A 19223-nucleotide genomic window follows, 5' to 3' on the forward strand; every position below is an offset into this window, starting at 1 on the left:
CATACGCGTATCACATGCTATGATTTTCATGTAAGACAATTACATAAAACTCGAATGACTGATGCTATTGTGATGTGCCATTAAACATTTCCCCCATCTCTATTTCCCACCTACGTTGTTTCTTTGGTTATATTTTTAAGCGTTTACCACTTATTAGAGTGTTTTCACACTTTTAGAACACCCTGTATTATTATTATTATTTGTAGAGTCATAGTTAAAAGTTTTTGGGTGCTACAAATAAAATTTCATGTATAATTTTCAGGGAACTTTTGATAGTGGTTGTAGAATTAATTATCTATCTTAATATTTAATAAAGTATGAAACACTTTATTCAAATTTAATTTTGAAAATGAAAAGTAATGCAAACTCAGTTCATGTTTTACATTATAAATACAATGAGTGTGATTTTTTACGTTGCTTTCTTTCAGCACACGATTTAAGAAGTCTTTACTTCACAGTTGGAGAGCAACAACTGTGTGAAAGCTTAGTTATGAACTTAGTACGCTTCCAGGGCCGCCTCGTCCATACTCTTCAACCAACAGCGACCCCATTTTACCATATCGAGCTTCGAACTGTGGACGCAGTCTCTCCCCTTCCTCTGGGTCAAAGGTCCATCGCTGCAGCCGGTGGATGATGGGTTTTCCAAGGGCATGGTCTTGGATCAGCTGCAGGACGGTGGGATGTGAAGAAGCGATTGTCAAACAACCGACCAGAAGAACAAACAGAATCTGAAAACAAAACAAACATATTCTTGTTTAGAAAATTACTCTTTTTTTCTAAACCGGAAATTACATGACTTGTTACACACAGATGAAATGTTGACGTAATGTTTATTCTACTTTCCAGGTTAATGACTGCCAACTGAAGTGTTACAGATAAAATTATCATTACATTATACGGTATTACCATACATTAGCTAAGAAACTCACGGGTGTCTGATAGGAGACAGGAGGGATGTGTCTCCCCAGATATATCATAAAAATATTAAATAGATCAAGGCTCACTGTACTTACATATAAGAAGTAAATGTGAAGAACAAATAAATGGAACACATACGTCGCTAAGTAGGAATTGTTAAATAGGGCTGCGGTGGCTCAATGGTAGAGCGTTCACCTCTTGTGCTTAGGGTCTTGGGTTCGATCTTAGACCCCGCCAACTGAACTTTGCGGTGGACAAACACCGTGTGCGTGGGTTTCCTCGAGATTCTGCCGTTTCCTCTCACTTTCTTCATTCCACCATTTCATTCATTTACCATCATCACCGTCTCCTTTAGCCTAGGCAGCATAACCGAGGAACGTAAAACTCAAAGATTTCATTTCATTTCATTTCATTTTAGGAATTGTTAGATAGGTGTGATACATGAAGGTTGATACATTTTAAACAAATTCAGAACTGTTCCATTTTTCTTTCACCAGAGGGATACCATTATTCTTTTATCTTCAGTATCTTTGAATTACTTAAATGTAGCTAACGGATCTGCACACATTAGAGTAAGGTATAGAAGGTAAAAACTTTGGGGGGTGATGCAACCAGAATCCAGGCTATGATAGCTATATCATGAGTTTGCAATAAACTTTCAAAAATATATAAATAATAGCTTGAACTACTTTTGTCACCCAAAAAACTGGGAGGGTCTAGGCCCCCCGGCAACTAGCTAGATACGCCACTGCACACTACCTATACTATGTTCTTTGTTCTTCCCATCTACTGTTGGTATGTTAATATTCACTTATTTTATGTAAGCACTTTCAACCTTAATCTGTTTGGTATTTAAGAATTCACCTAATCAAGAAATAAATAGAATAGAAAAGAGGTCACATCCTCTGACAAAAATTTCATTACTGTTGTTTGCCACGGTATTTTTCTTGCTGATATGTCTTATATCATAGTCGTAAGGATTTACAACAAAATCAACTCATAAACTAAGGGTTGCTAGATGACTATATTATAACAATCAAATCCATTATACGTATTTATAAACATAATACATACAAATGATCTCAAGCACGTTATTAGATTACTGCGCTATCGGCTGTTAGCGTCACAGTTAAATTAATTCAAGTTGAGTTCAAGCGTTTGAGGTAATCATTTGTGTTGCTAGAAACCGGTGCCGTGCTGCGGGGAAAGGGGGTAGCGGAGAGGCGGCCCCGGGCGCCGAAGTAAGGGGGTGCAAAATTCGGGAGGAAAAATAAAAAAGAGAGAGGAAAATTATTTGGGATATTTTACATCAACAGCAGTATTTTTCAATCTAATATTTAATTTGACTAGGGTCAGAAAATGCATGTGTACATATATAAAATTGAAGGAAAAAAGTAATAAAAAATGCTCAAAATCAAGGAAAAGCACGGTTTATTTTTGAAAATTTTCTTACGCTTCGCCCCAACTCTGGTGGCTCTTTGCGGCTGATCTGTCGACTTCACTCATATGTACGGAGGCCGTCGTATAGGGGTCTACTCATGCCCCAGGCGCTGATTTTGCGGTTAGAAACACCAAATACGTTTCAAAATTGATATTACGTACAAATTGTGTGTGCTTGAATGTGTAGCCAATGTTGAACCTAGACATATCATCAGGACCTTCTATAAGAGGGGTAGCAATCCCGATAAATGGCGAGGATCAGGACCTTCGGGAGAGTGTGTGATAAAAATTAGGCTATATCTTCTTTTAATTTTTCATAACTTTCCTAGAGATTAAATTAAACAAAATTAGATTTCTGTATATAGATTTAACGATATTTTAAGCACAATTGGTGATGATAATAAAGTTTAGTCCATTGATAGTGACTTTTGTATTATTAATTTCCTATTTTCAAGCCCACAGATTATTATATTAACATAAATATAATAAAATTTATTATAAATATTATTAGAATACGCTGGTAAGCAATCTTTTTTTTCCATAGCCTTTCTGAAACAAGATGGAATGTGCACTAATTGAGACAATGGAATCTATAGCTGAAAAACTACTAGAAGTAATGAAAGTTATACGAAATACACAAAGACAATGTAGTTTATGTAAGGATAAAAAGTACAGGTGCCTGGCGACTCTTACATTTTTTTACAGCAGGTGTGTGGGAATGTTCACGATAATGAGATTTGTTAAAACAGGAATGCAAATGCTGTAAAAATTATGGCAAACAATACCAAATCCGAGTTGTGGCAAACAACACGGTAGCAAACAACACACCATCCAAACAGTTACCCAGAAACAATTTTTAATCTGCATCGTAATTTGTAATTTTTGTATAACATTTTCGCCAGCAACTTACATGGAAATTATTTGTTTTACTATAACATGTGGACATGAAATCACGAAAACACTGAATCTTTTATATACCCATGAAAATGAGAAGCAAAATAGAGAAAAAAAAAACTATGGCAGTATTAATACTAACTTTGTCATTCAACAGATTGTCTAAAATGATACATATTTCTGAATGTGTTTACATGCAGCTTTTACTAAATGCTAAATCCATCAAGAAATGAGAATTGGCATTACGGAACTCACGCATTGATCCTTTATTTCTATGAAAAAATACAATAACTTAACTTCCTAACTCATATTGTAACGAAATGAAACCAGGATCATGTTTTCCATTTTTAAGACTTCCAAACTATGCCATGCGTAAGTATCGTAAGTGTTATAGAAGAGTCCGTCATTCCGTCTGTCGACAGATACCAGAGCAGAAAGGACAAAATATATCAAGAAACGGGGTTTTCCAATTGATTCAGCGTCCGAAGAGTAGATTCCATCTTCTCCGTCAAAGATCTATTCAAACCAGAAGTGGTTCAAATTCGCCATTTACGTTTTCAACGTGTATCGCCATAGAACGATAGTGGTAACAGATAGCGAAAAACAGTTTGTTTTATAAACGATTCGGCAGCTCAAGTCAACATGACTATCTATAACATTGTACCAAAACAGAAAGTGGTTCAAATATGTTATTACTTCCGGTTTCAATACTGATTTTAATATAGCAAGAAATATCAATATGTAATATCTTGCAATCGATTCAGCGCCTCAACAATAAGTTCCACCTTTTTTGTTGAACCCCTGCTCAAACCAGAAGTGGTTCAAATTAACCATTTCCGGTTTCGAAATTTATCCGCATAGAACAGAAGTGGTAATAGACACCGACAAATTGTTTTCTGCTTTCTATTCAGAGTCTCAAGAGAACATATCAACACCACCAAAACCGAAAGTGGTTGAAATTTACTACTATGTCCAGTTTCAATACCAATTTGTGTAGAAGAAAAACGATAACAGATATCGAGATGAGGTTTCTTGATATCGAATCAGATTGCCAAGAATAAGTTCCAACTTTGACGTTAATCCTCTGTTCGATCCGGAAATAGTTCAAATTATTCATTTCCGGTTTCCAAATTTTTCACCATAAAATAGAAATGATAATAGACTGAAATAGTGTGACGTCACATCCTTCTCGTTGCCATGGTGATCGCCATTTTATTTTCTAAACAACAAGTAGCCTAAATACCTAAAGAGCCTATGTGCAAAACGAAAACAGTGATGAAATATTTCAGAACTGCAAACATTAGTGTGGAACAAATACTTATGTTTCTTTTTAAATATTTCTAATGATTGAAACTGAAAGAAAAAAAAAGGTAGAAAAGGTAATTAGAAAAGAAATATGTTAAATAACGTTACGTGCATGACAAGAATTGAAACTGAAATTAGTGAGTTCACATGTCTTGTGAAATTTTCTCTGTGATGTAGATTTTGAGAATTTCTATATTTTCAGGTTAAATTAAACCTTAAAGTGAACTCACCCTGTTCATAATCAGATATTAACTTTAATTAATTCCGGACAATTTTTGATTCAGTAATATGAGTATAATATACTATTGCAAATTTGAAGAGGATTATTGTTTAACAGTTGTTTAAAATATATACTGAACCATTCATAATTGGATGTGTAATTATTGTACATTTTCTAAATGTTTTTTTTTTAATTGATAGAGAATATAAGAAAAGGTGTTACCTATATCCACTGATGGTCTGGATTGAATATTTCTAAAGGCTAGCCTTTCCTTTCTTTTGTAATGTATACTTAAAAATAATATTGTGCACTACCATTATAAACAGTAGACATTAGAGGTGTAAATGCCCCAATAGAATTAACATTATTCTAAAAGACTTTTTTCTTTTTAAAAAATCATATATTTTTACAGCATTCTCTGTGCCGACAGTTTGTCAATCTACACGTTACGGAGTTTATATTGGGTATAATTGCTTCTTATGGTGGATTACATGATAATTGTGCTTACATTAAGTATTCGATTTCTACCTTATTACTTAAGGATGTGGAGCTTTTAGAAATAAGCTCTTCAGCTCCATTAGCTTGACGCGTTTGTATATATATATATAAAAAAAAAAAAAACACATGGCGATCACCATGGTAACGGAAAGGAAATGACGACATGACTATTCCAGTCTATAGATAGCGGCGAACAGTCTTTGCAATTGATACAGTGTCTCAAATGCGCATATATATATATATATATATATATATATATATATATATATATATATATATATATATATATATATATATATATATATATATATATATATATATATATATATATATATATATATATACCCAACACTGTATCGGAACGGGAAATGGTTGAATTTACTAGTACTTCTGGTTTCTGATTTTCATAGAACAAAAAGTGTAAGAGACATCGAAAAGTTTTTTTTTTTTTTTAATCAATTCAGTATCCCAAAAATAGGTTCTATCTCCTCCCTTAATCTTGTAATGAAACTGGGTGACGTTGAAATAAACGATTTTTGGTTTCAACCCTTATCGCCATAGAACAGAAACAGTAATGGATAGTGAGTAATGGCTTTTTGAAATGTATTCAGCTTCCGAGGAGCAGATTCTATTGCAACCGTTACTCATACATGTTCCACTTCAAGATTGAGTAGTGAACTAGCATAGTTTGGAAGTCTTCGTTTCACATTGTGAAACGATACTTACTTGTTTAAATTTGTAAACCGAACACTAATTTTCTTTCGTCAATTCAGCGTAAACAAGAGAGCGTCACAAAAGAATATTTTTTTACTTTTCTCATTACATGCTTTTCATGCTATCACTTTAAATCACCCATGTTACATATAGTTGCATGTAGTTACATATCTCTTCATAAGAACATCAATTACAGGCAGCAGTATACTTGCCTGCATCATCAATCGCTCGACTAGTGTGTGCTTGAAGGACCCCAGTTCTCCTGCAATCGTTTCTGTCTTTTCCTTTAGCAAACTCTGTTGCAAAATCTGGCCATAGTTACTCCTTAGTTCTAGAATCTTCATTTTCTTTCATAGAAATTCCACGTGCTGTTCTTGGCAGAAGGCTACCCCTCCTCCAGATAGGTTTGTATTATAATGTGCATCTATCATTATAAAACTATCATTTTTGATATAAGGAAATAGCTTCCCCCCCTAAAAATTTATCTGCCCTTTTCCCTCCTTCAAGAAATTAAAGCTGGCGTCATCACTGATTCTAGACGTTACTTTGCTTCTGTGATATATTGCGCATTTAGCCTCTTTAGGAACACGAGAAGATATTATGGTTTCGAATGATGTACTTGGCGTCTATTATTTGAATCAACGTTTGGAGAAATTCGAACGCATATGCATTTTATCGTCACGTCAATACGCGCATTGTCCCCCAACATGTTAACTTTATTACTACTGGCAACAGTTAGAACTGACTTTGCTGGTGGCTCCATCAGTTGTATAATAGGGAATACTTTCAGTTCATATTTGTAATCTTACACGGACTTCACTTCAAACAGAAAGAGGTTGCTTTTATAAACTACTACTAGTATATCCTGAAATTACATTAGATCATGTGGAAATACACATTTACAAATATTTACTACTTTTCTGCGTTGTATTTGATTTCCAGCGGGAGCTCATGTGGTTCGAATCCCACGTTAAGCTATAGCTTCACGTCTCATGTAGCCTCGCTCCTGAACGGGACACTAAACACAAATCAAATCCAACCTACAATGTATTTATCAAAGTTCACAGTCTTCGCAAATCTCACCCCACTCATCCAGTGTTACCTGGGAATTTTGTCTGTATGTGCATTTTCCCCTGAATGACTATATAATTGGTTAAGAAACGTTTTTGAAAATATTATTATTAGAGCAGGGAGATATAGTGAAGGAATATAATGAGCATTATGGTTACCACACATAGAAGCTGTGAGTAATTATGTAGTGCAGTTCAAAAATTTTAGAAGTTGGGACCCCCAAAGATATTTTTGGTCCCCTCCAAACTTCTATGGATGCCTGCGAGTCTCTCTTGCATCATTTATCACCCGCCAACTGTACCTGATTTAAGACCGGTTCAGAGCTCACGTTAACAGCAAATCCTGCAATTTTATTTAATAAAATGCAAATATGGTGTCGCAAAATGGCCCAAAAATTCGAACTCCAGGATGTATATAGCCCTACTGTATATTTCTAATTTCAACTGTCGATTGTAAACGGGAGTAAAACAGTGTTAAAAGGAGTGACATTGGACAATGTTACACTGGGCCGGTCCTAGGTAATTTTTCGCCCCGCGCAATGGCATTTCTTCTGTAGAAAGAACAAATCTTAAAAGTATGCTACCTCATCATGAACAACGAAGGGGAGAGAAAAAAGCACTCGCACTCACAAAGGCCTAAACAAACAAATATTCGTACAATCTCGTTGTATCTGTCTTTTTAAACAATAATCTATTGTATTAGTGAAGGTAGTGTTGTAAATAGAAAAAAAAACCGTTCGTTTTTTTCAGAAATGTACATTTTTTTAGAAAAAAAACATTGCCTCTCGTTTTTTTTTCTAAATTTCGTTTTTTTTCAAATAGTCATTTGTAATGTATCTTACGTCATTTAAGTCTGAAGTATTTTTATGTAGGTGTAATTACCATAAAATGCAACATAAATTAAACACTAGATACTCATATGGTACAAATATTTTACAATTTATATGAGTAGCGTACCTACTAATAATCCGTGTTTCTGTACTGTTTCACCAATATCAACGAAGAAATAAAAGTATAAATGAACATTTGTTTTTTTTCGTTTTTTTTTTCGTGAAAGTAGGCCTTTAATAAGTACGAAAATAATATCACGAACAGTATAAAATGCAAATAACTTGTCTAAAGGTAAAAACTAATACTAATTTGCCTACTAATATTTTCTGAATATCATATAAATAATTTGTCGACTAGATATATGATATGCATTGCTGGCTCTACCATATGTGCAACACGTGCATTTGCACTGGGCTGCAATATCTGTCATAAGTGTTTTATTTAAAATAAATATTTCTTGTTGGAGATAGACTTCATGATCATGGTAGAGACCTGCACGGGCCGAATTTTTCGGCCCGAGTCCAATCCGGCCCGAACGTACCTAGGCCCGGCCCAGCCCGGGTCCGAAAAGTTTTGGAGATTTTCGGCCCGAGCCCGGCCCGGCCCGATAAGTTTTAAAATTCTTGGCCCAAGCCCGGCCCGGGCCCGATAATTTTTTTAAAAATTAGCTCGATCCCCAAACTTTCTCAAAATTTAGTACTAAATTTGACCTAACCCTCAGAAACATTTTCTAAACTTTGGGTCACAACCTGACGCTTGCCTCCCGAATGGTACCATTGCCTCCTAGAACTTTGCCTATTATCGAGAGAACAAAAACTCCATTCCCTGTAACAAAAATCTAACTTAATTGATCTTTAGCATAAAGTAAAGATGGCAATATTGTTTAGCGACAGGCAAAACATTCCCACCCCTTCTTGTTATATTTTGAGTTCAGTGAAGGTCAAAGTCAGAGCTCAATTTACCGCATAATGCCTGCAATCCTCTATAGTGAAAGTGGAGCCGCTAAGCAACACAAACTGTAAATAGCTATTGCATCCTTTGTAACATTTTTCACGGACACACTTCTTCAACGTTTGGCTTTATTCCAATTATCGTTTAACGAAAGTCAATAATTATTAAAGAATTGCAATTGATCGGTCCCAGCCCGGCCCGACCTGAAGAGAAATCAGTGTCGGCCAGCCCAGGCCCGGCCCGGCCCGGCCCGGCCCAAAGAAATAGCAGAGTCGGCCCGCCCAAGCCCGGCCCGTGCAGGTCTCTAGATCATGGTAGCTAAATTTACTAAGCCAGGGGGGCTATGACGCAAATTGCGTCATTGAAATATTTGGGGGGATTAAAAATCTAGATAAATATGCTTGAGGGTGTGTAAAAATTAATCGAAAAGATTTTTTTTTTCATGGAAGAACACCTACGGATAGACAATTGAGGGGGGTGCGTCATAGACATGAGGGGGTGGGCACCACTGTCTAAGCTGACCTTCTATTTGAATACTACATTCATAAATTATGTTTAGGTCACATTAGTTTAAGTAACATGATCACTGCTAAAGCAAATGGTAAAATAAATCACAGAATAAATTGCTTGATTGTTGTCAAATGCAGGAACTCAATTCTCGAATGCCTGTCCCCTTTGGTTAGTTATCAAAGTTCTGATACGAAAGCTTCTCTTGTCTTTGTCGCAAATAAGATTGTTATAATAGAAAGTGGAAACACTAAAAAAAAAAAAAAAAAAAAAAAAAAAAAAAAAAAAAAAAAAGATGTAGAAGGAAAATAAAGAAATAAAGGTAAAAGAGCTAGCTGCACTGTAATTGCAAACTGATATGTTGAGATTGAAACTCGATATTGAATTCTATAAAAAGGATTACCATCTTTCAGATGTATTTGCTTTATCTTTCACTAACATAATAGATTAATATTTAAAGAAAAAAACAGACACAACAATATTGTATTTGTAGTAAGTATTTAAGCCTTTCTGAGTGCGAGTGTAGTTTCCCTCCATTTCGTTGTTCATGCTGGAGTAGCATACTTAAAATCGTGACTTTTAAGATTTGCTCTTTCTGGAGAAAGATTTAGGCGGCAAATTACGTCATTGCGCGGGCGACAAATTGCCTGGGGTCGGCCTGATGATATGTACATTCATGTCCACAATGATTGTCGCATATCTATAACTGTCTTCTTGTAAGAATATAATTTGATAATGATTTTGCAGGGTACTTTTAATATTACGTGTATAGTCGCAAAATGTATATTTGTTGTAAATTTCAAAGGAAAAGAATTATAAATATGAAAATGAGAAAGAGTAAAAGAAACTGTTGCTAAATGGAAAGAAAGTTTTATTTTTGTTTTATTGTTCTTATTTACTGCTGTTTTGACATGAAATTTGCCACATACATGTCTTTGCCGATTATACACATACTAATATTATAAGAAATACCAGGCAGATTCGTTATCAAATTATATTCCTACAACAACATATTTATAGACATACAACAATAATCTTGGACATGAGTATACATACAAGACATGAATATAGGATGACATAATTTGAAGTAATGCAGGGTGTTTCAAAATGAATATTAGGGTTTTGAAACTTTGTAGTATCTATTACAATTAACTTACAATTATAAGTATTATCAAATAAAAGAGCAACTCAAACAGTTTTGTACACACGCATGCCATGCATTGTTTCCTCTGTCTGCCGTTAGAAAGAGCAAGTAGCAAAGATGGAGACTAGAGACCAGAAAGCTTTGTGTGTTTTAACTTTGCAAAGACTGAGTCTGTAGTTACAGTGCTACCGTCTGTGTGAATTGAATGTTTTGTGCCATATGGCGGAAAGTTTATGGGCCTTTCTCACCTATTGACTCTATGTGTGCCATGTGACGAATGAAGCTCACATCGAACACTTGAAGCAAAAACTGTTTGAGGTGTTCTTTTATTTGATGTATTGTTTATAATTGTGCGTAAAATGTAATAAGTACTGCGAAGACTTAATTTCCCGATATTCATTTTGAAACACCCTGCATTTCTCAGCATCAGTATTGGAACTAAGATGTAAAAAGAAGAGATTGTGATTGTTTACAACAACGATATTATTATTAGTCAAGACTATAATTAATACTACAACACAAGTTAGTAGTCAGAAAATGTAATTAAATGTACACTCGTAACCCTTTCGTACCCAGGTGGCCAAAGTGGCAAATACGGATATGTCAATTTTTTAATCCGCTCCTGTATGGTCACTAATTAAGATATCGGTATATATATATTTCTTGCCAAATATGGTTGGTCCATAGTTTATCATTTTAGTTTCTTTTTCTTCTGTGTGTCGAATCTCCCTCTCAAATTTCACCCCAGTCAAAAATTCAGAATTTTCGAATTTTCTGTATTACTTTTCCCCTGTAGCTTCATTCGTTGTAGAGAGACTCCTTAAGACTTGTCAGGTAGATACGTCGGATGGATACCTAATTGTTGACTCAATTGGACGGGCTTGCGCGCAGTGTTGCCAACTACGGAAATTAAAATCTCCTTAAATTTGGGCAAAAAATTCGAAATTTTTGTTATAAACCGTACCTATACGTCGGAATGCAAGTCAACTTACGTCAGTCGAACATTTGTTCTTACTGAACAAACTCGGGTACATATCGTTACAGTGGGGTAATTAGGGGAAGCACGAAAAATTCGGATTAAGGTTCTAACTCTTGATTTTCCCTACTTTTCTCTTCATCGAAATATATTTTTGGTAATTAAAAGCATTGTTTCTTAAATATCGCCATGATACTTGTAGGATATATTAGTAATGTACCAGTGTTTATTTTAAGATAGTTTTCGTCTGTCTGGTAGCAGTGTTGCCACCTACGGAAAATTTTAATTCAATATGTTAGGGGAAAGTTACGTGTTTTGTCTATTATATCCCTCTTGTTGGCTACATAGGAACAAAAGTGCCAGTATCTGAAAGTCTTGTCTTTACCCTTCACAACGCACTATAGAAAGTTTCAATAGGATAGTTAGGGGAAGTACAGTTAAAGTTTACAGCAGATCTTGTTCTCTAAGTGGAAAGATAACTGTGATTTTTTTTAGGTAGACTGAAATATTTTTTAATGACCTGCTTACTTTATTAGATATTGTCACAATACTTGTAGGGTATATTATAGGGATACCAAAGCTTCTTTTAAGATAGTTTGTGTGTGTCTACTAACACTGTTGCCAGCTACAGAAAATTTTAATTTCCGATTTTAGGGAGAAATTTTGTGAAAAAATCCCTTTTTGTCTCTATTATTTCCCTCTTGTTGGCTACATTCGAACAAACGTACCACTGTCTGAAAGCCTCGTCCTTGGCCTACACAGCACATCATAAAAAGTTTCGGTAGAATAATTAGGGGAAGTACAGTTAAGGCTTATAATAAACTATGTTCTGTAAATGTTAAGAAAATTGTGAATTTCTGAGGTAGAATGAGATTTTTTTTTTTTTTTAAAAAATCATGCTTACTTTGTTAGATATCGCCATGATACTTGTAGGAAGTATTCTTGGGGTACGAAGGTTTACTTTCAGATACTTTACGTCTGTTTTATGACAGTGTTTCCAGCCAAAACAATTAATTCCTGATTTTAAGTAAAAAAAATTGGCAAATTTCCCTTTCCCCTCTATTATTTCCCTCTTGCTCGCTACGTTGCAACAAATGTACCACTACCTGAAAGCCTTCTCTTTAGCCTACAGAACGCACCATAAAAAGTTTCAATAGGATAATTAGAGAAGCTGTAGTCCCGGCATATCTGTTGGTTTTTGCTTCTGAGGCGTAAAAAGTGTCAACATTTCATGTGTATGGAAACAGAATTTTTTCTTTCTATCGTTGAATGGAAGCCAGCGACTTTAGATTTTCACTGTACCTTGTCAACGCATCAAAGAATTTTTTTTAGGTGACTTAGACCCATATGGCATCAGTGGTGCTAGATACAAAAATCTTGAAATTCGGTTAGGGATTTTTTGTAAATTTTCACCCCTACATTTCCCTCAGTAATTTCCCACCCGCTCGCAACACTGCAATGCAATGTACACCAAAAAATAGCCATATTCCTTTTCTAAAAAACAAGGTCCTAACCATATCAATAGGGTAAATGGTTTTTGAGCAGGAAGTCACTAATTGACAAAGTAGGAAAACGCCAAAAATGATCTGGGTCCGAATGGAATAATCACACGATTTTGCTCGTATAGGTACAAGGAAACAAACGATTTGTAAGTTACGAGGGCTTCGATTCAAGTTCTATTGATTATTTCAATAATCTTCAAGATAAATCAATAAATAATAGCTGCCAGAAAAAAAAAAACAGACATTTGAAAAAAAAAACATGAAAAAGAACGATGTTTTTTATTGAAAAAAAAACGTTTTTTTACAACACTAAGTGAAGGACAAAGCAAACACACCTGTAGAGGAAAAATGGTAATCCTTTTTCTAGAATTCAATATCAAGCTTCAATCTCAATATATCAGTTTGCAATTCTAGTGCAACTAGCTCTTTTATCTTTATTTCTTGATTTTCCTTCTACATGTGTTAAAAAATGCTTGTGACAAAGACAAGACTATTTTTCATATCAAAACTGTTATAACTAACTAAATGGAGCAGCTGTTCTATACTGTTCCAGAATTAAATTCTTGTATTTAATAATAATCAAGCAATTCATGGTGGGATTTGTTTGACCATTTGCTTTAAAACTGTCTATGTGATCTTAAACTAATGAGACCTAAACATGATTTACGTATGTAGTATTCAAATAGGTGAGCTTGGTAAATTTAACTACCATCATCATGAAGTCTGTTTCCAACAAGAAATATATATTTTAAATAATATCGTTATGACAGATTTTACCGCCTCTCGAAATTTGTCGCCCCGTGCAAATGCACATGTTGCACATATGGTAGAGTCGCCCTGGTGTTGCAGTAAGTTCGTAAATTACTATTATATAGGAAAGTTTAAGGCCGATCAAGTTTATTCAATCACTTACAAGCTAAGGTATCGCCTCAGATATCTGTGCAAGACGCTACACACACATTTGAAAAAAAAAAAAAAATGAAATCTTTGAGTTGTACGTCCCACGGTTATGCCGGTTAGGCTAAAGGAGACGGTGATTATGAGAAATGAATGAAATGGTAGAATGAAGAAAGTAGGAGGAAACGGGAGAACCTCGAGAAAACCCACGCACACGATGTTTGTCCACCACAAAGTTCACTTGGCGGGAGCAGGGTTTGAACCCGGGACCCCATGCACCAGAGCACACACATTTGAATATTCATTTCACATTTCTTCATCATTGTCGTTATTTCCTCGCAATGAATTAATTACAATATGGAGAGAATATAAATGTTCACCGTTTTAAATGATTTTTATCTCTCTTTCCAAAGAAATTGGTGAACAAATACAGTCTTCAATCTCAATGTTAAAAATATTTCGTTCCCTTGAGCATTGGCGTAGGGATGGGGATCTTTGCAGACCTTTAAACTTCGTCAAGGTCAGCAAAATATTTCCACTTTGCAATGTATTATTTTATTAGAATGATCGGTGTTTTGATTCTTTATTTTTCCATACATACTCAAATTTTATTATCTGTAATTTTTCGATTGATTGAAATAACATTTTATCTTATTTTAAATAGAAATAGCAAATAGCCTCTGGACAAAGTACAATGTGGTTTTCATTTTTTTTTTTTAATTAAAATATCGATGTGTACGGTTTGACCAACTAATTAAAGTTTGGCTTCATCAGATAAGACAATGCGTGCATGCTTATGCTTTTCTCAGAGGCTGTGTCATTTCTATTTTGAATTACTAAAGTAAAGTTAACATCAACCAGGCACGGGTCACAGTGACTCAGTGGTAAAGTGTTCACCTGTGGTGCATGGAGTCCTTGGTTCGATCCCAGCTCGCGCCAAGTGGCTTTCTGGTATGCATGAGTTTTTTCTTGGCTCTCCTGTTTCCTCTCACTTTCTTCATTCCACCGTTTCATTAATTTCTCATCATCACTGTCTCCTTTAGCCTAACCGGCATACCCATGGGACGTAAAACTCAAAGATTTCATTTTTTTATGAATCAATTATCTTATCCTTAAAATCCAATAAAATGAGCCCTGGGAATGTTTAAGAGGGGTTTAATTGGCTATGTGCACATATGAAAAGCCGTGGATACGCCTACATTCTTGATAATAAAAAAAAAACGAAATGAAGTCTTTGCGTTTTACGTCCCACGATTATGCCGGTTAGGCTAAAGGAGACTGTGATGATGAGACATGAATGAAATGGTGGAATGAAGAAAGTGGGAGGAAACGGGAGAATCCCGAGAAACCCACGAGCACGATGTTTGTGCACCACAAAGTCCACACGGCGCGAGCTAGGATCGAACCAGGGACCCCCAAACACCGGAGGTGAACGCTCTACCACTAAGCAACCGCGGCCCCAATAAAAAACTAAGAGACAAGCAATGCATGGGAAAGGGATGCGAGTTCGATTTTCATAAGGTATCCAATTTTTCGGTGTTGATGCAGCATAATCGCTAATTGAGAAACTATTTGAACAAAGAACGAGCGACCTTTGCTCTACAAATCTATAAGTTTTAGAAGCCGGTGCTCTGACCTTGCAACAGTAAGTTAAAAATGGGCCATTTCAGAGGGCATAGGACTTAGTTGCTTGGTATTTAACATCTGTTGTCAGTACCAAAGTTATGTGACATTAGACTTAATGTTTAAAGCTATTAGAGATCTACTCGGTTTTCTATCCTATTCAATACCCCTCACCGGGAATTGAACTCGGATTTACACGCATGCAAAGCTCCAAGGATAAACAATTAGAATACCTATCATCGAGACTGTGTCTTTGACGATCTGAATGCTTACTAATACGTAGTAATGGTTGAAAATATACTTACCCTAAAATTCTTCATTTCTAAAACGGAAGAAATCGACACTATTAACTAAATGAACTGGAGCACTCCGTGTGCAAATCAGGCAGATTAAACAAACAACCAAATAAACAGTACGAAGATCACCTGTTGACAAAGATGTTGAGGCTTTTTGATGGAAGGGGAGTGCTTCCTGTTCGTCACTTTCTCCTCCACTTTCACCTAAAGAACTCCTTAGACCAGATTTTTCCTTTAATTATGCAACTTCTGTTCACTTCCTGTTTACCTCTCTTCATAACAAAAGGCATTGCCTCAGACGCTAAGATCTTGAACACTCCCTACAGAGTTTGTTTAGATTTAAATTAAAAAAATACCTTTCTTTCAAACCTTTGTTTTGTTATATTTTAATATTGATTCATAGTTATTTACGGTGTTATTAGTAAGAAAGGAGAGAGTTCTATGTTTGAGACATCAAGAGAGGGGGCCAGGGGCGGATCCAGAGAGGGGCGATCGGGGCGGTTGCCCCCCAGGAGAGGAAACTTTCTTATTTTATATATATAAATAAAACCCATCCCAAAGTTTGGAGCCCTTAGAAGTAGCAGTATGACAACCCACCGCCCCACCCCAGAAGTCGGTCCTGGATTCGCCCCTGGAGGGGGCAGCTAAAGCTGCCTACACTTAGATTCAACTCTGACCAGAGGATCTTCGGTTTCCACAACCCCATCACCAATCTCGTTGATCACGAGTTCCATTAAAGTCTTCAACCTTCTCCTATATTGTTGGTATCGCCAGGAATTCACTTGGGAAAGGGGCCAGGTGGGATTAGAGCATAAGTACTGTGCCGGTCCTAGCCAATTTGCAGCCCCGTGCAATGACATAATTCAGCGTTCCCCAACCTTTTTCAACTTGCGGCACACTTCGGGTGTAACTTGGATTCTCGCGGCACACTTACCGATATTATTATTTGTAAATATAAAATACTGTGGTATTTTTTCTGTGATTACTAAGCTCCTTTTCACAGAGAAGAAAGCTCGATCACTGGTTTTCCCCCGTAGTAAATCACTATGCTTATTTTTCATTCTAATTTAAAAACAGAAAACAATTGCAATAAAATATTGGACTCAGGTTTTTAAAATTACGCTTTCTTTTTCGAAAACTGTATCCAACCTTTTACTAAGAAGGAAGATCACTAAATAACGAACGATCATACAAATCTCTTTTACTTTTAAAACACAAGGTACTTTGTCGAAAGGATTAAATGATATTTTAAATTTTCAAGTTACGAAATAGTTTGCAACAATAAAGAAGCAATAATGGCCATAACAATGTTAAGAAATACTTTTTTTCAACATTAGAAATGTACAGAACAGTAACACGATATGAAACTTAAAATTGTAGATTCATAGTAATATGAAATACAAATACACATTTTCCCCTCCGTTTTGCAATTTGATTGCTATAGAATTAATCATTTTGTTTCAATTTCCTCGCGGCACACCAGCGGCCCATTCACGGCACACCAGTGTGCCGCGGCACACCGGTTGGGAAACGCTGACATAATTCGTCGCCCACCGTTTATCCAGAAATAACAAATCTTAAAAGCCACAATTTTAAGTATGCTACCCAATCATGGACAACGAAGGAGAAGGTAAGGGCACTCACACTCAGAAAGTCCTAAACACTACAAACACAGTCTCGTTGTGTCTGTTGTTTTTTCTTTAAATAATAATCTATTATTTTGGTGAAAGATAAAGCAAACACACATGCAGAGGGAAAATTGTATTTTCTTTTTTTTTATATGGAATTCAATATCGAGCTTCAATCTCAATATATCAGTTCGCAATTCCAGTGCAACTAGCTACTTATTTCTTGATTTTCCATTTTCCTTCTACATGCGTTAAAAATTAAAATAAAAAAACTATTTCCACCTTCAGTGATAAGGAACTTGTTTGTGACAAAGACAAGACTATTGTAATATCAAAACTTTGTTAACCAACTAAATGGAACAGTTGTTCGCTACTGTTAGAGAATCGAGTTGTTCTATTTCACAACAATTAAGCAATTCATGCTGGGATTTGTTTGACCGTTTGCTTTAGCACTGTCTATGTGACCTTAAACTAATGCAACCTAAACATAATTTATGAATATACTATAGTATTCAAATAGAAGATCAACTGAGTAAATTTAACTACCATTTATGAAGTCTGGTTCCAACAAGAAATATTTATTTTAAATAATATAGTTATGACAGATTTTGCCGTTCCGTGCAAAGCACATGTTGCACACACGGTAGAGCCGGCCCTGCACAGGTCTATAATCTTTTTTCCCTTTCCCCCTTTTGTATAAACCCTGTATTGCACTTCACGCCCTCTTGTCGCTCGTTGGTCATATGTATTTGTTGTTTAGATGCACCACTAAATTCTCGAATCTTCAATAATAATAATAATAATAATAATAATAATAATAATAATAATAATAATAATAATAATAATAATAATAATAATAATAATTACAAACAATAACAACTCAATCAAAGGAGAAAAGGAAGTTTGTAGTGAGTCTAAATGAGAAATGGGTGATGTCTGTCGGATGTGAAACAAAACGCAATCTTCTATCGTCCCCATGGTTCCAGATATTCTGACTGGGTTTGTGAACACGAGGATATGAATCAGCTTTGCCCATAATGTTAATGTTATAGGCTCAAAACGACCCAAAAGTTTTGAATAGAACAATAACGGCACTTTTCATTTTTTTTTAAAAAAAATAGAACTGGCAGATCTACATAAAATTTGAAATAGACCACTGAAAACAGCGCGTTTCTAGAGCTTGTGATTTCCGAGATCTCATTGTCAAAAGGAACTGGGCAGAAACATATAAATGGAATTGACCACAAAGACATAAACATGTGTTGATCACAAACATATACAGCTATGTCATTTTAATATATAGATATTTCTTAATTTGTTTGTGTACAAAAACATAGGTAATGCTAAGTTTGAATCTTTGTTTAGTATTGCCATGTTATTAAAATGAACCCACTGCAATACTACAGTGTAGAGAGCCTTTTTTGCATCACAATCGTGGGAACATCTAAGGGCAACAATTGTCGATTACGTAGATAGCCTCGTCTGGCATTGAGCCCAATGTTTTAGACCTCCGAACTACGCTATGCATAAGTATCGGAAACTTCTAGAACAGCTTTGTCCGTCCGTCTGTCAACAGGTATGAAAACAGGAACGATAAGAGATATCGAGATACGATTTTCTACAATCGATTCAGCGTCTTGAAAATAGGTTCCATCTCCTTCGTTACTTCTTTAATCAAATCGAAAGTGGTTCAAATTAGCCATTTTTGGTTTCAATGCTTATTGCCATGGAACGAAAGTGGTAACAGATAGCGAGAAGTGCTTTTTGTAAACGATTCAGCGTCTCAAGGTAACATACCATGGCTATTCC

At 35.5% G+C, this 19223-nt stretch overlaps 1 long non-coding RNA gene across 1 annotated transcript; it reads right to left on the bottom strand.

The window, feature by feature from the left end:
• Window positions 1-306: 306 nt before the first annotated feature.
• Window positions 307-15952, bottom strand: LOC145665786 (uncharacterized). The gene is made up of 2 exons (XR_014127651.1): window positions 15796-15952; window positions 307-728 (listed from the first exon to the last, which is right to left on the bottom strand). It is a non-coding gene; the product is annotated as an uncharacterized LOC145665786 (long non-coding RNA).
• Window positions 15953-19223: the final 3271 nt, after the last annotated feature.

This window comes from Thermobia domestica, chromosome 1 (genome assembly GCF_964235325.1).
Source record: "Thermobia domestica chromosome 1, izTheDome1.hap1.1, whole genome shotgun sequence".
Classification (NCBI taxonomy): Eukaryota; Metazoa; Arthropoda; class Insecta; order Zygentoma; family Lepismatidae; genus Thermobia; species Thermobia domestica.